The sequence below is a fragment of the Hylobates moloch genome, unplaced genomic scaffold, assembly GCF_009828535.3.
Source record: "Hylobates moloch isolate HMO894 unplaced genomic scaffold, HMol_V3 SCAFFOLD_20, whole genome shotgun sequence".
Taxonomy (NCBI): Eukaryota; Metazoa; Chordata; class Mammalia; order Primates; family Hylobatidae; genus Hylobates; species Hylobates moloch.
This window is the reverse complement of record NW_026652295.1, coordinates 33,149,367-33,168,844: the sequence shown is the minus strand read 5'-3', so window position 1 is coordinate 33,168,844 and position 19,478 is coordinate 33,149,367. Positions and strand designations below refer to the sequence as shown.

The 19,478-nt window shown below is 41.2% G+C and overlaps 1 protein-coding gene and 1 pseudogene across 3 annotated transcripts in view; one reads left to right on the top strand and one right to left on the bottom strand.

Annotated features, from left to right (window-relative positions):
* ILRUN (inflammation and lipid regulator with UBA-like and NBR1-like domains) overlaps positions 1 to 19,478 on the top strand; it is a 108,484-nt gene that overhangs the window by 63,697 nt on the left and 25,309 nt on the right. The gene's annotated exons all lie outside the window — the stretch shown is intronic.
* Positions 16,723 to 17,551, bottom strand: LOC116459626 (60S ribosomal protein L7-like; annotated as a pseudogene).

Below are 19,478 nucleotides of genomic sequence, written 5' to 3'. Positions count from 1 at the left end.
GAAGTGTGTTGTTTAATTTTCAAACATTTGGAAATTTTTATCTTGTTTAGTTTCTTTTTTAAAATATATTTTTAATTTTTATTTTTATTTTGTAGAGATGGAGTCTTGCTAGCTTGTCCAGGCTGGTTTCATTCCTGGGCTCAAGCGATCCTTTTGCCTCTGCCTCCCAAAGTGCTAGGATTACAGGCATGTGCTCCCAGCTTTGTTAATAGTTTCTAGTTTAATTCCATTGTGGTCAGAGAATATCCTTTGTGTGATTTCATTCCCTCCCTCTCTCCGTCTGTGTCTCCCTCCCTTCCCTTCCCTTTTCTTGCTATTCTCTTCTTTTTCCTTTTCTTTCCTTTCTTTTCCCTTTCTTTTCCCTTTCCCTTTCTGACAGGCTCTCACTCTGCCCAGCTTCCCAAGTAGCTGGGACTACAGGTGCGCACCACCATGCCTGTCTTGTTTTTTACTTTTTATTTTTTGTAGGGACAGGGTCTTATTTTGTTTCCCAGGTTGGTCTCAAACTACTGGCTTCAAGGAGTCCTCCCACCTTGGCCTCCCAAAGTGCTGGGATTATAGACTTGAGCTACCACACTGGCTGATTTGATTTTTTGTTTAATTTGTTAAGGTATTTATGACCCAAGAGATGTTGTCTATCCTGGTGAGTATTCCATGTGTACTTCAAAAGCATGTGTATTTCGCTTTGTTGAATTGAGTGTTCTATAAATGTCAGTTCGATCCAGTTGGTTGATTTTGTTGTTCAGTTCCTTTATATCTGTTGATTTTTGTTGTTGTTTACTAGTTCTGTTACTGAGAAGGGAGTGTTGAAAGGTCCAACTACAGTTGTGGATTTGTGTTGTTACTTTTTTTCTCCTTTCAGTTATCAGTTTTTAGTTTATGTATTTTGAAGCTATGTTGTTAGGTACATAACATATTAGGATTATCTTTTAGGTGAATTACCCATTTATTAATGTGTAATATCCCTTTTCTTCCCTGATAATTTTCTTTGTTCTGAAGACTACTTTGATACTAGTATAGCCACTTTAACTTTCTTTTGACTAGTGTTTACAAGGTCTTTATCTTTTAGCTTTCAACCTACATGTATCATTTTATTTGGAGTTTCTTATAGATAGCATGTAGTTGGATCTTTTTTTCCTCCATTCTAACAATCTGTGTTTTCTAATTGGTGTGTTTAGACCATTCACATTTAATGTAATTATTGAAATGTTTGAATTTAGTTTTACCACTTTATTATATGTTTTGTTCTCTTAGTTGAAGACTTAAATCAGTCACATTGCTAAACTTATTAGTTACTTGTGATTAAATTGTTTTAAAAGTGTATTTGCTCTGTCCGAGCGCAGTGGCTCACGCCTGTAATCCCAACACTTTGGGAGGCTGAGGCGGGCAGATCACAAGGTCAGGAGATCGAGACCATCCTGGCTAACACAGTGAAACCCCGTCTCTACTAAAAATACAAAAAAAAAAAAAAAAAAAATTAGCCGGGTGTGATAGTGGGCGCCTGTAGTCCCAGCTACTCGGGAGGCTGAGGCAAGAGAATGGCATGAACCCAGGAGGCAGCCTGGGTGACAGAGCAAGACTCCATCTCAAAAAAAAAAATAAAAAAATTATTTGCTCTGATAAAAAGAAATACATGATTTATTATAGAAAATAAAGTCTAAAGAGAAAAGGAAACATTTGTTGTGCCATCCAAATATAAACGCTTTTATTTTATTTTATTTTGAGATGAAGTCTCGCTCTGTCACCCAGGCTGGAGTGCAGTGGTGCGATCTTGGCTCACTGCAACCTCCGCCTCCCAGGTTCACGCTGTTCTCTTGCCTCAGCCTCCCTAGTAGCTGGAACTATAGGTGTGTGCCATCACGCTTAACTAATTTTTGTATTTTGAGTAGAGACGGGGTTTCACCATGTTGGCCAGGCTGGTCTCAAACTCCTGACCTCAAGTGATCTACCCACTTCAGCCTCCCAAAATGCTGAGATTACAGGTGTGAGCCACTGCGCCTGGCCTAAACACTATTAATGTATGCATTTCCACATAGTTTTTTAAAATCTATGTATTAAAAGCAAAAAACTTTTTTGTTGTTTAAATGTGGTATCGTGCCACATATTCTTATGTAACCTACTTTTTTCTCCCATTCACTAGTTTTAGAACTTCTTCCCCTTAACATTAAATACTGTAAAAACACAGTTTTTAGTAATTCCATACCATTCCACTAGATTACTATTAACTAAACTATAAACTATTATGGATTTTTTTTAATTGAGGTAAAATCCACATAATAATAAATCATTTTAAAGCATTCAGTTTAGTGTTACTTAGTACATTTATGGTGTTGTGCAACCGTTATCTGTATTTGATTCCAATGTATTTTATAACCCCAAAAGAAAACCTCATACCTGTTAAGCAGTCACTCCCCTTTCCTGCCTTCCTGCAGCCCCTGGCAGCCACTAATGTTCTTTCTGTTTCTCTGAGTAGATACTTCCTTTTGCTGGGATAGGGCAAGATATATAAATAGTGAGCAAATAATAAAATGTATTAGGCTGTGCATGGTGGCTCACTCCTTGAAACTGTCTCTATCAAAAAATAGAAAAATTAGCTGGGCGTGGTGGTACATGCCTGTAATTCCTGCTACTCGAAAGGCTGAGGCACGAGAATGGCTTGAACCCAGGAGGCGGAGGTGGTTGCGGTGAGCCAACATCGCGCCACTGCCCTCCAGCCTGGGTGACAGAGTGAGTCCCTGTCTCAAAAAAAGGGGGGGAATGGGGGACTGAGAAACACTGCTGAAGTTCATAGTCCAGGAGTGTAGGTTCACCAAAGGACTGAAACCTAATCACACCTTACCATTACATTACTACTGGCTTCTTTACTACAGTTTCTTTTAGCCAGTACATCCTGTCTACCTTTCAGCAGGGCATACTAAAAAGCAAGAAACACGGTTTGGAGAAATTGAATAGCATCAGAATCAGTTTTGGCAGGCGTGTTGGAATTATTAGGCCAGGAATTTTTTAAGAAACTATAAATAGTATGCTAAGTTCTTCAATGGAAAAAGTAGACAACATGCAAGAACAGATGGATAATGTAGGCAGGGAGATGGAAATTCTAAGAAAGAATCAAAATGCTAGAGATAAACTAACAAATGAAAAATGACTTTGATGAGCTTGTTAGTGACTGGACACAACTGAAGGAATAATCTCTGAGCTTGTGGATATGTCAATAGAAATTGCAAAACTGAAAAAGAGAGAAAAGGCCGAATAAAAATAGAACAAGCCAGGTACAGTGATGTGTGCCTGTAGTCCCAGTTATTTGGGAGGCTGAGGCAGGAACATTCCTTGAGCCCAGGAGATCAAGTCCAGCCTGGGCAACATAGTGAGACCTCCTTGCTTAAAAAAACAAACCCAGGGTCGGGCGCTGTGGCTCACGCCGTAATCCCAGCACTTTGGGAGGCCAAGGCGGGCGGATCACGAGGTAAAGAGATCGAGACCATCCTGGCCAACATGGTGCAACCCCATCTCTCTTAAAAATACAAAAATTAGCTGGGCATGGTGGTACGTGCCTGTAGTCCCAGCTACTTGGGAGGCTGAGAGAGGAGAATCGCTTGAACTCAGGAGGCGGAGGTTGCAGTGAGCTGAGATCGTGCCACTGCGCTCCGTACTGGCGACAGAGTGAGACTCTGTTTCAAAAACAAAACAAAAAAAACCCCAGAATACAGTAGCCTCCCCACCACCCTATCTGGTGGATAGGAAAGTTTCACTTTCCATGGTTTCAGTTACCCGTAGTCAACCACAGTCTGAAAATACCAGATGGAAAATTCCAGAAATAAACAATTCTTAAGTTTTAAATTGCATTCCATTCTCAGGGGCGTTCCATCTTGCCCAGGATATGAATCATCCCTTTGTCTAGCATATCCACGTGTATGCACTATTCACTTGTTAGTCACTTAGTAGCCATCTTGGTTATCAGATCAACTGTTGGGATATTGCAGTGCTTGTGTCGAAGTAACCCCTATTTTACTTAATGCCCCAAAATGCAAGAGTAGTGATACTAGCATAGTGTTGAAATTGTTCTATTTTATTATCAGTTATTGTTAACCTCTTACTGGGCCTAATTTATAAGTCAAAATTTATCATAGGTATGTATATATAGGGAAGAACATCGTATATATAGGATTTAGTACTTTCCATACTTTCAGGCATCCATTGGGAGTCTCGGAACTTATTTTCCATGGATAAGGAAGGACTGCTGTATCCATGAGCTGTGGGACAACTACAAAAGGCATAACATACACACATAATGAGAATAACAGAAGGAGGATAGAGAAAGGAACAGAAACAATATTTGAAGCAATATGGCTGAAAATTTCTCCAAATTAATGTCAGACATCAAATCACAGATCCAGGAAGCTCAGAGAACACCAAGCAGGATAATGCCCAGAAAATGACATCTAGCATATCATACTCAAACTGCAGAAAATCAAAGATAAAGAAAAATCTTGAAAGAAGCCAAAGGGAAAAAATATCTTACCTATGGAGGAGCAACAGTAAGAATTACATATGATTTCTCCTCAGAAATGCAATCAAGAAGAGAGTGGAATGAAATATTTTAAATATTGAGGCTAGGCACAGTGGTTCACACCTATAATCCCAGCACTTTGGGAGTCTGAGGCAGAAGGATCACTTGAGCCCAGGAGTTCAAGACCAGCATGGCCAACATAGGATAATTAAGAAATATTATGAGCAACTCTATGCCCACAAACTTGATAACCTAGATATAATGGAATAATTCCTTGAAATACACAGTTTGCCATAGCTTGCTCAAGAAAACATAGACAACTTTAATAGGCTTTTGTCTGTTAAAGAAACTGGATCAATAATTAACAAACTTCTGCAACAGAAAGCACTAGGTCCAAATGAGTTTTCTGGTGAATTCTACCAAGAATTAATGAAGAATTATACTCCTTCTCTTTTTATATTCCTTCCAAGTAGCTGGGACTACAGGCATGTGTCACCACACCTGGCTAGTTTTCTTTTGGTAGAGACAGCATTCCGCCATATTGTCCAGGCTGGTCTTGAACTCCTGGGTCAAGCAGTCTTCCTGTCTTGGCCTCCCAAAGTCATGGGATTATAGGTGTGAGCCACCACACCCAGCCTATACTAACTCTCTACAATTTCCTTCAGAAGATAGAAGCAAATGGAATACTTTCTAACTCCTTCTATGAGGCCAACATTACCCTAATACCCAAACCAGACAAAGATTACAGGAAAATTATAAAACTGTTTCTCATGAACTTAGATGCACATATCATCAACAAAATATTAGCAGGTTGAATTTCAAAAATGTGTAACAAGGTGGGCTGGGTGCAGTGGCTCACACCTGTAATCCCAGCACTTTGGGAGGTCAAGGCGGGCGGATCACGAGGTCAGGAGATCGAGACCATCCTGGCTAACACGGTGAAACCCCGTCTCTACTAAAAATACAAAAAATTAGCCAGGCGTGGTGGCAGGCGCCTGTAATCCCAGCTACTTGGGAGGCTGAGGCAGGAGAATGGCGTGAACCCGGGAGGTGGAGGTTGCAGTGAGCCGAGATCGCGCCACTGCACTCCAGCCTGGGCGACAGAGTGAGACTCCATCCCCCCCCCAAAAAAAAAGTGTAAAAAGGCCAGGCTCAGTGACTCATGCCTGTAATCTTAACACTTTAGCGGGATGAGGTGGGTGGGTCACCTGAGGTCAGGAGTTCAAGACTAGCCTGGCCAACATGTGAAACCTCATCTCTACTAAAAGTACAAAAATTAGCGGGGCACAGTGGTGTGTGCCTGTAGTCCTAGCTACTTGGGAGGCTGAGGCAGGAGAATCGTTTGAACCCGGGAGGTGGAGGTTGCAGTGAGTCGAGATTGTGCCACTGCACTCCAACCTGAGTGACAGAAACAATATTTGGAGTGAGACTCTATCTCAAAAAAAAAAAAAAAAAGTATATGCAGGCACAGGGGCGGTGGCTCACGCCTGTAATCCCAGCACTTCGGGAGACTGAGGCAGGTGGATCACTTGAGGTCAGGAGTTCAAGTCCAGCCTGGCTGACATGGTGAAACCCTGTCTCTACTAAAAATACAAAAATTAGCCGGGTATGGTGGTGCATGTCTGTAATCCTAGCTACTCGGGAGGCTGAGGAAGGAGAATAGCTTGAACCAGGGAGGCGGAGGTTGTGGTGAGCCAAGATCACGCCATTGCACTCCAGCCTGGGCAACAAGAGCGAAACTCTGTCTCAAAAAAAAAAAAAAAGTTAAAAAATAGGCCAAAGACCTGAACAGACATCTCATCAAAGAAAATGCACAGATGGCATGGCGTATAAAAACTTATGAGAAGATATTCACCATTATATGTTTTCAGGACAAGTTAAAGCGACTATGAGATATCACTATATACCTATTAAGATGGCCATAATTCCAAACACCAACAATACCAAATGCTGGCAGGAATGTGGAGCAACAGGAACTCTCATTCACTGCTGGTGGGAATGCAAAATGGTACAGCCACATTCTCTTACCCTCCTATCAGCAGCTGTGCTCCTTGGTATTTACCCAAAGATGTTGAAAACTTACATTCATACAAAAGCCTGCACACAGATGTTTATAGCAACTTTATCTATAATTGCCAAAATTTGGATGCAATGAAGAAGACCTTTAGTTGGTGAGTGGACAAATAAACTGTGGTACACCTGGACAGTGGAGTATAACTCAGCACTAAAAAGAAATGAGCCATTAAGGCACATGGAAGAACCTTAAATGCGTATTACCAAGTGAAAGAAACTGATCTGAAAAGGCTACATACTGTCGGATTCCAACTCTATGACATTTTGGAAAAGATAAAACTACGGAGACAGTAAAAGCATCAGTGGTTGTCAGAACTGGGGGCAGGGAGAGATGAATAGGCAGAATACAGATTTTTAGGGCAGTGAAAGTATTCTGAATACCTTTTTTTTTTGAGACGGAGTTTTGCTCTGTTGCCCAGGCTGGAGTGCAGTGGCGTGATCTCGGCTCACTGCAACCTCACCCTCCCGGGTTCAAGCAATTCCCCTTTCTCAGCCTCCCGAGTAGCTGGAATTACAAGTGCGTGCCACCATGCCTGGCTTATTTTTGTATTTTTAGTAGAGATGGGGTTTCACCATGTTGGTCAGGATGGTCTGGAACTCCTGACCTCGTGATCTGCCCACCTCGGCCTCTAAAGTGCTAGGATTACAGGCGTGAGCCACCACACCCCGCCTGATATATTAATATAATGGGGGATACATGTCATTGTACTTTTGTCCAAACCCATAGAATGTAGGACATAGAGTGAATCCTAACATAAACTATTGACTTTTGGTGATAATGGTGTGTCAGTGTTGGTTCATCGATTGTAACAAATAATACCACTGGGTGCAGTATGTTGATAGGCAGGTTGTGCATATGTGGGGGAAATATCTCTTGGTTTTGCTGTGAACCTAAAACTGCTATAAAAAAAACACGATCGGGCAAAGTGGCTCATGCCTGTAATTCCAGCCCTTTGAGAGGCTGAGGTTGGAGGACCGCTTGAGGCCTAGGAGTTTGAGACCAGCCTGGGCAATATATTGGAAGACCCCCATCTCTACAAAAAAATTTAAAAATTAGCTGAGCATGGTGACATGCACCTGTAGTCCTAGCTACTTTGTGGGCAAAGGTGAGAAGATTGCTTGAGCTCAGGAGGTCAAGACTACAGTGAGCTGTGATAGGACCATTGCACTCCAGCCTGGGCAACAAAGAGAGACCCTGTCTTGGAAAAGAGAAAAAAAAGAATCTGTTAAAAAATGCCTCCTGGCTGGATGCAGTGGCTCACACCTGTAATCCCAGCATTTCGGGAGGCCGAAGCAGGCGGATCACGGGGTCAGGAGATTGAGACCATCCTAGCTAACATGGTGAAACCCCGTCTCTACTAAAAATACAATTAGCCAGGCGTGGTGGCGGGCACCTTCAGTACCAGCTACTCGGGAGGCTGAGGCAGGAGTATGGCATGAACCCAGGAGGTGGAGGTTGCAGTGAGCCAAGATCGTGCCACTGCACTCCAGCCCAGCCTGGGCAACAGAGCAAGACTCTTATCTCAAAAAAAAAAAAAAAGCCTTTCAATAAGAAAAAATAATGAACAGTAAGAAATAATAACCTTTGAGGTAGGATAGGGTGGAAGGACTTTCCCAAATATGGGAAACTTTACCAAATTCAGTCTTTTAACTAAATTAGATTCATGTTTGGTGATTGGGAGAAGGTACTTCATTTCTAAACTGAAAGAAGGTGTGCAAAAGCATAAACTCTGGTTAAGCATGACTAGTACACTTTAGGCCTTCTGTGGGAAAGAATGGGAGATAGATTGGAGATTACAATACTTTTTGATGAAGATTAGCACCCACTGGTCATCTGTAAGAGAGTCGAGTAGCTAACCATCACAGATCAAGGTGTACAACTTCAGCATATCTGACCAAGAGAACATGTGTATACTCTGCACATCAGATGTGGGTGAGTGGTTTGACTGCCTTTTGTAGGATTGAGATGTCCAGATGGCCATGAGGGAGTTCTAAGTACCCCTATGAGAGACGTTGATAGACCTACTCAGTTTGGTGCTGAATTAATGCCCCCAAAGCTCTGTGCTCACATTTGAACCAGGAAAATACCTTGGCCCATGAAGGGCGTGTGGTGGAGATGAGAAGGAAGGGATGTTTGGTAAAGTTGGATAAGACCAAAGAAATGAAGAAGATAGTGGGAAGAAATAGGAAAAAAAGGGAGGAAGGGGGGAGGAGGGAAAAAGAAGAAACATTAAGGTAGTTCTGCTTTGTTGCTGTATTCAACTCCGACTTCTGTCAGTGAATTTGATGACTAAAGTGCTAGTGTAGTTCTCTTTGGAGAGAATGTTGATGGGGAGAGGTTACTATGTTATTTGTTCTGCTGGTTCTTGCACTGGTCCAGCTAGGTTTGTGATATCAATGGGGAGCAGTTTCCTTGAAGCCAGAAACAAAGCCTATCCTCTTTCAGGAGGAGAGGGAAGAGAGAGCTGAGTTAACACAATGTGTTATCTAAGATCTCTAGGAAGCAAAAGCTTTCACCAAGAGTAACTAGTTACCATCAGTAATGATGTTTTATACTTTTTGTTCATAATTGTATCCAAGATAGGGTTTGAGTTTCTTTTAAAAGACCAATGAGGCTTATATCTTATTTTGTTTTTAATTGTTCAAAACTAACACATTAGCTCTGTAGAAGTTAAACCTCACCTTGGAAGATGTACCAGAGGAATGGGTGGTTGTTGTTTTTAAATGTTTGGAATTTAAAGTTGAATTAGGTGGCCGGGCACGGTGGCTCACACCTGTAATCCTAGGACTTTGGGAGGCCCAGGCAGGCAGATCACCTGAGGTCAGGAGTTCGAGATCAGCCTGGTAAACATGGTGAAACCCCATCTTTACTAAAAAAAAAAAAAAAAAAAAATTGCCAGGTGTGGTGGCGCATGCCTGCAATCCCAGCTACTTGGGAGCCTAAAGGCAGGAGAATTGCTTGAACCTGGGAGGCGGAGGTTGCAGTGAGCCGAGATCACGCTATTGTGCTCCAGCCTGGGCAAGAAGAGTGAAACTTCATCAAAAAAAAAAAAAAAAAGTGTAAATCAGGTAATTAGTTGGTAGTCTAGAATTTGACTTTCTGGTTATAGAATTAATAAATACCTGGAAGTATTTCTTCAATATCTTATTCTAAATTTTGCCCTTTGATGAAAATCTCACAGATATCAAGATGTACCGAGTATGTCCCAATTATACTGGTTGGTAAATTCACCAGAATTGGTGAAGGAGGCTGGGCACGGTGGCTCATACCTGTAATCCCAGCACTTTGGGAGGCCAAGGTGGGCTGATCACTTGAGGTCAGGAGTTCAAGACCAGCCTGGCCAACATGGTGAAACCCCGTCTCTACTAAAAATACAAAAATTAGCTGGGCGTGGTGACAGGCACCTGTACTCCCAGCTACTTGGGAGGCTGAGGCACGAGAATCGCTTGAACCCAGGAGGCAGAGGTTGCAGTGAGCCGAGATTGTGACACTGCACTCCAGCCTGGGCAACAGAGTGAGACTCAAAAAAACAAAAACAAAAAGAAGTATTGGAGGAGTAAGAGTACCAGCCATTTGTCTTCCTATTTGCATGTAAAATGGACAATATTTAAATTTTAAGCCTTTTTATCCAATGTTATATTTAAGTGCTTTTCAACATTAATGCCAAAATGATTTTATGCCAGCTGCATAGATTTGCCTCTTAATGTACTGTAGCTATCATTTTGATTTCCTGCATATCCTTAAACACAATTGTACTTTGAAATTTAAATTAGTAATTTAAGTTCTTAAGTGTAGTTTCGTGCTATATTACGTTTTTTTGTGGTAGTGCTATTACCCACTCAGATTATGCTTTTTTTCGTAGGCTATAGAAGTTTAAATTATTAGGATAATATTTCCATCTTTTCTTCCAGGAAGTGTTTTCTCCATGAATATTAGTTATTTTCTGATTAGTGGAAGTCTCAAAACTGACCAGGGGTGGGGTGGGAGTGTTGCAACATGTCATCACTAAGCACTAGACCAGGAGTGAAAAATATCTGACTTGTAATTCTAATTCTGCCACATAATAAATTACTGATTGGCCTTCAAGAAATAACAGAATCAGTAGGCCTCTGATGTTTTTGTTTTTGTTTTGATTAATTGTGGTAAAATAACATATGCAATTTATTGTAACCATTTTTAAGTGTACAGTTCACTGGCAATAAGTATATTCACAAGCATCACCAGTATTCACCTCTAGAATTCCTTTCATCTTGCAAAACTGAAACTCTGTACCTATTCATAATTCTCCATTCCCCTTCACCCCAGGCATTGGAAACTGCCATTCTACTGTCTCTGATTTTGACTACCTTAGGTACCTCACATACATGGAATTATATAGTATCTGTCCATTTGGGATTACTTTATTTCACTTAACATTATCAAGGTTCATCCATATTATATATAGCATGTATCAGAATTTCCTTCCTTTTAAAGGCTGAATAATATTTTGGTGTATATATACACTACATTTTGTTCATTGATCTTTTACTGGACGCTTAGGTTACTTCCGCCTTTTGGCTATTGCGAGTAATGCTGCTATGAATGAACATGGGTGTACAAATATCTCTTTGAGACCCTGTTTTCATATCTTTAGTTTATATACCTAGAAGTAGAGTTACTGGATCATTTGTCAATTCTGTGTTCAATTTTTTGTGGAATCGTATTGTTTTCCATAGCAGCTGCACCATTTACATTCCTAACAGCACAAAAGGGTTCTAATTTCTCCATGTCCTCACCAACATTTGGCATTTTCTGATGTCTCTAGTAAGCAAAAGCTTTCACCAAGGGCAACTAAGGATTTTTTTTTTTTTTAGTAGTAGCCATCATAATAGGTGTGAGGTGGTATCTCATTGTGGTTTGATTTGCATATCCCCGGTGATTAGTAATGTTGAGTATCTTTTTAAGTGCTAATTGGCCATTTGTATTTTTATAGAAATGTGTATTCAAGTCCTTTGCCCATTTTGAAATCAGGTTGTGTTTTCTGTTGAGTTGTAGGAGTTCTTTATATATTTGAGATATTAACCCCTTATGACATATGTGATCTGTACATATTTTCTCTCATTCCATGGGTAGCCTTTTCACTCTGTTGATTGTGTCATTTGGTGCACAGTTTTTAATTTTGATGTCTAATTTATTAGCTTTTGGTGTCATATCCAAGAAACCATTGCCAAATCCAATGTGATGAAGCTTTTCCCCTATGCTTTTTTCTAGGAGTTTTATAGTTTTAGCTCATATGTTTAGGTCTTTGATCCATTTTGAGTTAATTTTTGTATATGGCATAAGGTAAGGGTCCAACTTTATTCTTTTGCATGTGGATGTGCAGTTTTCTCAGCATCATTTTTTGAGAAGACTGTCCTTTCACCATTGAATTGTTTTGGCACCCTTGTTGAAATCATTTGGCCACATACACAAGGTTTGTTTCTGAGCACTTTCTTCTATTCCATTGGTCTTATATATCTGTCTTTCTGCCAATACCACACTAGTTTTTTTTTTTTGAGCTGGAGTCTTGCTCTGTCACCAGGCTGGAGTGCGGTGGCACGATCTTGGCTCACTGCAACCTCTGCCCCCTGGGTTCAAGTGATTCTCCTGCCCCAGCCTTCTGAGTACTTGGGACCACAGGAGTACGCCACCATGCCCGGCTAATTTTTTGTATTTTTAGTAGAGACGGGGGTTTCACCATGTTTAGCCAGGCTGGTCTCGGAACTTCTAACCTCAACTGATCTGCCCGCCTCGGCCTCCCAAAGCGCTGGGATTATAGGCATGAGCCACCGTGCCGGGCCACTTGGTGATAAGTTTTGACATCAGGAATAAGTTAGTCTTCTTTTTCAAAATTATTTTCACTGTTCAAAATTTTTTAGCTCCTAGTGATGCTAAGATTAAAGGATTCAGGTGGTAACAGCCTGATCCCTCCATTGCAGAGGTCCTACCCATCAATCGATATTTTGCATAATTGTTTCATCAATTTGTGATGATTGGCTAAATCATTTCATTAGAAGTTACAAAGTACTAATTCCTTCTACTTTTATTAGCTGGAATTCTTTTGAAGTGGGGGAATCCTTTTCTTCCTCAACAGTGACTTATCTTGAAATTTAATTTCTACCAAAAAGGCTGGTTAAATGCTTAATTCTTTACCTTTAATTTTCAATTGTTAGAGTAAGAAGGTGCTTTTGTTGCTTTCAATGAAATTAATGAAGAAGAAGAATTAAAGATTTGGTTTGATTTCCCCCTTTTTGTAGGTGTCATTATAAACTCTTAGATTCTATATATGAAACCTGTTTTAGTTCATGGCAGATAGTGGCTAAGGAATATGTATTTTTAACACAGAAACCACATGATCTTGATGGAGGTGGTTGGTCTGCAGAGCAGACTCCTATAAAGTAGTGTTATGGATTTTAAAACAGTTACTGTTTTGTTGTGTATGTCTTCCCTACCAAAGATGGTGTCCATTAACAAGTTAGTGTCCGGTCTTATCAAAGGTAGATGTTATCAACATAATTTATCATTATTTTAAAATGTATCATTATTTTTGGGACAGGGCTTCACTTTGTCATCCAGGCTGGAGTGCAGTGGCACAATCGTAGCTTACTGCAGCCTCAAATTTACGGGCTCAAGCAGTCCTCCCACCTCAGCCTCCTGAGTAGCTGGGACTACAGGCATGTGCCATGATGCCCAGCTAATTTTTAAATTTTTTTTGTAGAGACAGGGTGTAGCTGTGTTGCTACATTTGTGGGCTCAAGTGATCCTTCTGCCTTAGCCTCCTAAGAGGCTGCAGACTACAGGCATGAACCACTGTGCTCTGCAATAATTTATATTTAAATTAGCAATATTAAATGTTAACACATCTTAGTAAGGAGGTATTTTCTGCCTTCAATTTACTGTCGTTGTTATAGTTCTCCAGGTTAAATTAGACATACCGGATCCTCAGACATTACCCTTAACAGTGACTCTAACTTCCAACAGGGCAACACAGTAAGCAGTTTTTTAATGCTAATTATGGTGCTAAGTACTTTCGCATTAATAATTTGCTCCTTATTGAGCACCTGCCTTGTGCCAGTCACCATCCTAGGGAATTTACTTATCTCCATTTTTACGGTGTCCCACCTTGACCTAATTTTATTTTTTGAATATGTGAAACATTTTATGATTCCTAAGTCAAAACTTATTTTACATAATATGTTTAGATGGATATAATATATATCCATCCCTGCTCCCTTCAGCTAGTCCCATCCTCCTGCTATAGGGTACTCATTTTTATTCATTGCTTTTTTCTTTTAGCAAACACTAGCAAATGTATATAAATTTGCCCCTTTTCTAACACAAACTTATAACTACAGATATTGATCTGCATCTTACTTTTTTTTTTTTTTTTGAAACAGAGTCTTGCTCTGTCGCCTAGGCTGGAGTGCAGTGGTGCGATCTTGGCTCACAGCAACCTCTGCCTCCCAGATTCAAACGATTCTCCTGCCTCAGCCTCCCGAGTAGCTGGGACTACAGGCCCACACCACCATGCTCGACTAATTTTTGTATTTTTAGTAGAGACGGGGTTTCACCATCTTGGCCAGGCTGATCTTGAACTCTTAACCTCAGGTGATCCACCTGCCTCAGCCTCCCAAAGTATTACAGGCGTGAGCCACTGTGCCTGGCCACTTTTTTTCACTTAATATGTATATCCTAGAGAGCACTCTTAAAAGGTAATAGAGGCCAGATGTGGTGGCTCATGCCTGTCTTCCCAGCACTTTGTAAGGCTGAGGCAGGAGGATCACTTCAGCCCAGGAGTTGAAGACCAGCCTGGGCAACAAAGAGAGACCCCATTTCTACAAAAAGTAAAAAATTAGTCAGGCATGGTGGCAAGTGCCTACGTGTAGTCCCAGCTACTCAAGAGGTTGAGGGGGGAAGATCACTTGAGCCCAGGAGGTCAAGGCTGCAGTGAGCCATGATTATGCCACTGCACTCCATCCAGCCTGAGTGACAGAGTGAGACTCTCTGTCTCAAAAACAAGTTAATGGAAATCTTCATTTCTTCTGTGATATAGAAGAAATGAAGATCCTTCTATATATATATTCTGTGTACCTACTGATGAACATTTGAGTTGTTTTAAATTTCTTGCTGTTAACAAATAATGCGTATTCTTAATTCTCCTCTTCTAGCTTCTTCCTCATCTCTCTGCCCTCCATTGTAGCAAAACTTCTTTGCAAATGTACCAATAATAATTGTCTCCACCTCCTGATCTCTTACTCTCACAAATTCTATGTAGCTGTCTATCCCCATTACTCTGCTGAAACTGACTGCTTTTTTCAAGCTCTCCAGTGACCCTTGTTTTGCTACATCCAGTGGTTTGTCCTTAGTACTCTACTGACTTGACTTATTAGCAGCACTGGACCCAGCTGGTGACTCTGTCCTCTGTCCTCTTGAAACACTTGTCACTAGGCTTCTAGAGCACCATAGACTCCTGGTTTTCCTTTATTGTCAGGGCTGTTCCTTCTCTATCATATTTTCTGATGCCCTTGTTATTGAATGAATACATCTCGTCTCCTTCCTTATGGTATCAGCTGATGGCTGAGCCAGGTGAGCCCATTTCAGGGGAGGGCAGTCATGCAAGAGGGAAGACTGTAAGGAAAGGGGTGATGGGGTCTCTGCATCTATGAGCTGGAATGAGGAAGAGGAAGAGAGGAAGGCATCTAGGTTCAGAGATCATCAGGAACAAGCCTGTAGTCTGACGAAGTCAGATTGTTGATGTGATGCAGTGAGTGAAGGCACTTCAGAGGAGCTGTGGAATGCCATGGAACAGGAAGGAGGAGGGAAGCACCTTTTGTAGGGCTTGGGTTCTAGCTAAAGGATTCTGAGGAAGCTTTAAGGGATGCTTGGTGGGACAGGGGTCAGTTCTGGATTGGTTGCTGTTTCTGAGACAGGATTAGGTGAAACAGGAATAATTAGGGTTTTGGTGTTGACATGAAGCAAGGGCAGTTTAGCAATTGGGTATTCTCAGTAATAGATGGCTATAGCAAACTAGGTCTGGAAGCATTATTGGTACTAAGGCAGTAGCCACACAGAGAGGGTCATTAGGACATTTTACTGCTGCTGCATGACTTTGGGAGAAATAATATTTCCTCTTAACTTTGTACTTGTCTTTATCTGTGTCTGTCCTCCCAGTCCGATTATGGGAGAGTTGCTTTTTCCTTTTTCATTCTGAACAGATTTTCATTTTTCAGCCCCAGCCAGGTTTTTACTGTTAATTCCATGGCACTGATTTCCTGGATTTGGGAAGCAAGGATCCTTGTTTCCTAAGATTTGAGGGAAATAAGTGATTAAGTGATTGCTGTACTCCTCCCTCCCCATGTTTAAGGGAAAATCTCATATTTTTGAAATAGGGCATAATGTGGAAAAATTGTGAAATAGGAATAGTTTCTTTGTTGTTTCCCCTTCAGTTCTCCTTTCAGTGCCTTTCTTAGGCTTCTCTTCTCTCCTGTGTGAACTTGTTCCCATTGGTTGATCTGATTTGTTGCTCTGATGATTAGATTTAAGGTAGCTTAATACGTTTTTTGAGGGGCATTTGCATTTTAAAAGGAAATTCCTGGGTATAATACTAAATACTAAGGAACAAGTTTCTAATGTACATTTGAGTTAAGAGGTGGTAGGGAATGAGAATGGGTAGGGATGCAGAGTTTCAGTAGAGGTTGTCCTTCAGCGGTACTCTGCTGCTGGTGGGGTCTAAGCCTCGGAAATCAGGAGGTCACTGAGAAGCTGATGAACTGGAGCCTATCTCTACCCTTTTCCCCTTTAGGTGCTGAGGTGTAGGTGGCATGTTGACAGATGTGGTGAAAGAATCTGAGTGCCCAGACATGTGTCAGGGGAGCGTGGCTACTGTGCTGAGTAAATTATGTGGCAGTGCAGACTAGAAGTTGAGACTAGACAGATCAGCACTGGGACAACTGGAAGTTCCTTCTTTTCACAATGGTATGCACACACTGCTGCCTTAGCAGTTCTAAGAGACACACACAAAGATGTTGAGACCTGCTCATAATACTGACTTTTTTTTTTTCAATTTGAGAGCACATACTGTTTATTAACTGACTAGATTAGAAAAATAATCATGATAGATGCCTTAGTTCATTCTTCTAATAAGCGTGTTGATCTGGTCCACCCTGTTGCCACCATCTCCACCTTCTACAAAATGGGTATTTTTTTCTTCATTCCACTTCATGCAGAAGATAATTTGAAAGGCCACAGGAAGTTATTTGCTTCTTTGAAGCATTTTCCAACAGTATAGATCTCATGATCAGATCCTCCATGCAGGTGATGCCATATTTACCAAGAGGTTGAGCAATCAAAGTGTTGTCTGTCAGAGCAATTCACTTATTATTGATTTTGCCATAACCATGCTTGTAGATTAGTTCATTTACTGACTTCAGATTTGGGTACTCCTATGCAATATATGGTTCTGCAATCCTCAGCATGTTAATTGAAGCCTTGTTGAGCTTCACAAAAGTTCCATTAAAGATTGATGAAGGCAAAGAAGCTGCAACACCTTTCAGACCTTTGGGTTCACACCATTGATACCTCTGATCCTGATGATAAACGCCAGTTTAGGTACATAGAAGTTGCTAGCTTTTCTTGCCATCCTTGCCATTTGAATTTCAGTTCTGTGCATCCGCCTGTATTCCTTGTGATAGTGCTTTGATTTTTCATAGATAAGCTTCCTCCTTGCCTTTCAAAGCATATCTTTTGGGCAAACTTCTTTCTTAGGCGATTGATCTTCAGCTCTGCAAAATTCCTTCGCTTTTTCTTAAGGGTTTCTGGCACAGCAGGAACCTTCTTCTCTTCGACACCCTCCATGGTTCCAGCCTGAAAAGAGCATAATATTGACTTTTGCACTGCCTACTGTTGAGGCATGTTTCAGTCCACTTTCAAGCCTTTCTCACTGAAGCTAGACAGTACATACCCAGCTTTTCTATAGAGATGAAATATAAGCCTGTAGCTTATAGCTCAGCAGCTGACTGCAGCCAGACCCCTTTTGTTTCTTAATCCTTAGGGGGATGTGAAGTTCCTGTTCTGCTTTGAAGATGGGTTGATCTTCCTAAAGATTTGAACCCACAACCTTCAAATCTGGAAGTGGCCTCCACCATAATCTTCATGTTGGCCTTCACCAGGCTTTGCCTCCTGACGCCAGGACATTCATGTCTCACAACTCCCAGGCACAAGGAGTGGTGGTTGCTCTAAAGATCAGAAGTGTCCAAGAGTTTAGTCTCAGCTATACCTTTAACCACTGGGAGGTGTCCATGTACGTTAGGTTTTTGAAAGTGGTCCCTTCCCAAGTCCCCTGACCTTTCCCCTTGGGAAGCCCAGAACCAAGTGGAAGCCTATTGATGAAGCAGTTTATTGTTTGGCTTAAGTGGTTTCTCTTTACAACTGCTGGTCAGACACAGGCTCTGGGATTAGTCAAGCAGCCTCAGCCCAACATCCACATCAAGATGATGGTGGTTCGGTTGTACAGTCATTGATGTAACCCTAGTTTCAAGACCGTTAACTGATCTGTAATGCTCTACTGGGAAAGGGAGTGTTTCCCTGCAGATAGGACTGGCTTCTGTCTTCAGCTGATAAAACGGTGTTTTTGAGGCTTCTGAAGGACTTGGGCGCATGATGGTTTCCTTTTTGCCCTGCTCAACGTTGTTCTACCCCTTGCTAGATATGAAAACACTGTCTTTTGCTAGTCAGTTCTCTCCATAGAGAGTGGTCTGCATCAGCTCTATTGCAGTTTTTGCTTTTGTTTTTGTTTAAGATGGAGTCTAGCTCTGTGTCCCAGGCTGGAGTGTAGTGGCATGATCTCGGCTCAGTGCAACCTGCCCCTCCCAGGTTCAAGTGATTCTCCTGCCTCAGCCGCCCCAGTAGCTGGGATTCCAGGTGTGTGCCACCATGCCTGGCTAATTTTTGTATTTTTAGTAGAGACAGCGTTTCGCCATGTTGGCCGGGCTGGTCTTGAACTCCTGACCTTAGGTGATCCACCCACCTCAGCCTCCCAAAGTTCTGGGACTACAGGCGTGAACCACCATGCCTGGCCTCTATTGCAGTTTTACCTGTTAATTTCTGAAATATGATTTTCTAATACTGTACCAATTTATTTTAGTAGACTTTATATTTTGTAATAATTAGGTTTACAGAGAAGTTGCAAATATAGAGTTCTTATATACCCAGTTTTTCCTATTGTTATCACCTTACATTATCATAGTAGTACACTTGTTAAAGACGTCAACATTGGTATATTACTATTAATTAAACTCCAGACTTTATTTGGATTTCACCAATTTTTTCACTAATGACCTCTTTCTATTCCAGAATCCAATCTAGGCTACCACATTACACTTAGTTGTCATGTGTCCCAATCTCTTCTAGTCCGTGACAATTTCTCAGTCTTTCAGTGTTTTTCATGACCCTTGACTGTCTTAAGGAATACTGGCAAGTATCCTGTAGAATGACACGTAATCTGAGCTTGTCTGATGTTTTCCTCATGATTAGACTGATGTTACAGGCTTTAGGAAGAATACCACAGAGGTAAAGCACCCTATCAAGGGTACTTGATATTCATCAAATATCACTGGTGATGCTAACCTTGATCACTTGGTTAAGTAGTATGTTTGCCAGGTTTTTCTATTGTAGAGTTACTGTTTTTCCTTCTCCCTATTCAATTTTTTGGAAGCGAATCACAAGGCTAGCCCACTCTTAAGGAGGGAATGGGAGATGTATAGAATTAAGCTCTACCTCTTGGAAACAGGGAGTATCTACATATATTGTTTGGAATTCCTCTGTTAGGAAGTTTGTCTCTTCTCTCTGACTTATATGTATAACACTGTGGATCCATGAAAA